We start from the raw sequence: 1,777 nt of genomic DNA on the forward strand, positions 1-1,777 counted from the left end.
CAAGAACTGGTCTAAGAACTGGGGTAGATGAAAGGTATTCAGGTTGTCCCACGTGGGGCTCACAGTTTGAATCCCTTAATCCCCATTTTACAGATGAGGTAACTGAGGCACAGAGAAGTGAAGTGACTTGCCCAAACTCACACAGCTGACAAGTAGCAGAGTTGGGATTAGAACCCATGACCTCTGGCTCCCAAGCCTGGGCTCTTTCCATTAAGCACATTGCTTTTATTACTAGTGACAATAATGAATAGAGCTTCAACTTATTCTAGAATGTTAAAAATTAATTTGATTCTATCATAAGTTCATATTTATTTCCTGATATATCTTGATCTTCACTCTCAGATGATGCTTTTTGTTTCTCCCACACATTTAATTTTTAAGCTCCTTGAGGTCAGGAAATGTGTGTCTTACTATTGTACTCACCCCAGTGCCAGTATAGTGACTGGCATTTTGCAGGTGCTCAATAAATACCATTATTGGATTGATTAGGAGGTGCTTCTTCAGTCATTTATTCAATCGTATTTACTGAGTGCTTACTGTGTGCAGAGCACTGTAATCGCCTGGAAAAGTACAGTATAACACATTCCCTGCCTACAACAATCTTACAATATAGGGAGGAGCTTACATATATCTGGTTCCTATAGGGCAGCATCCTCACTGATCTCCCGGCCTCTAGTCTCATTCTTCTCAGGTTAATACTTCCACTATGCTGCCAGGATCATTTTTTTAAAACATCATTTTGCTCACATTGCTCGACACTACAAAAGCCTCCAATAGCTACCTATTCTTTGCATTAAAAGCTTGTACTCTTAGCTTCTCCCAAATTAACATGTGCTTAGTTTTCACTCTCCTACCAAACCCTTGTCCTCAGCTTTTTCCCTGTGAGTCCTAACCCCATTAAAAGCAACACATCAAATTACAGGTCTCCCCATCTTCAAAGGTCTTCTGAAATCACATCTCCTTTAGATGCCTTTCCTTATTAATTTCTACTTTCCCTAGGTTACTGGTACCTTCCCTCCCCAAGCACTTCTGCCCCACCTAAGCCTTTGAAACCTCACAGTCTCCCATAATGACATTTAGGTAAATATCTTATTTTATGCCGTTGAGCCGTCTCTGACCCATAGTGATGCCAGGGACACATCTCTCCCTGAACGTCCCTTCTCCATCTGCAATCTTTCTGGTAATGGATCCATTGAGTTTTCTTGGTAAAAGTACAGAAGTGTTTTACCACTGTTTCCTTCCATGCAGTAAACTTGAGTATCCTCCATCCCTGACTCTCTTCCATGCCGCTGCTGCCCAGCACAGTGAGTTTTGACTTGTGGCAGATTACCTTCCATTTGCTAGTCACTGCCCAAGCTAGGAATGGAATGGGTATGCCTCTGCCTGACTCTCCCTCCTGTAGTCGAGACTGGTAGAGTATGGAAACTCTCCAGATGTGACCCTGAAAGGGGGTAAATGTCTTACATACCCTTTTACTGAGGTACCAATTTATGTGCTTATCCCATTTTTCTCTTCCTACATGTAAATTATTTCAGTGTCTATCTCCCCTTGCTAGAATGTAAGTTCCTTAAGGATAGGGACCATGTCTGTTAACTGTATTGTATTTACCAAGTACTAAACAAAATAGGCACTCAGTAAAATATCATTGATTGACTGGGAGAGAAAAAATGATCTCTCTCCCAACCTCACTTGGGCTTGCCTTGGAGACTGTTGAATCCCATACCACCATGCCTCTGCATTTGCAGAAAATTGATTGGGCAAAAAGTTCTTAAATTTC

General features: G+C 41.6%; 1 non-coding gene across 1 annotated transcript; it reads right to left on the reverse strand.

Moving 5' to 3' along the window:
• Positions 1-1,314: 1,314 nt before the first annotated feature.
• LOC114815530 lies at positions 1,315-1,451 on the reverse strand. Its single transcript, XR_003763321.1, has one exon. It is a non-coding gene; the product is annotated as a small nucleolar RNA SNORA7 (small nucleolar RNA).
• Positions 1,452-1,777: the final 326 nt, after the last annotated feature.

Source organism: Ornithorhynchus anatinus, chromosome 1 (assembly GCF_004115215.2).
Source record: "Ornithorhynchus anatinus isolate Pmale09 chromosome 1, mOrnAna1.pri.v4, whole genome shotgun sequence".
Taxonomy (NCBI): Eukaryota; Metazoa; Chordata; class Mammalia; order Monotremata; family Ornithorhynchidae; genus Ornithorhynchus; species Ornithorhynchus anatinus.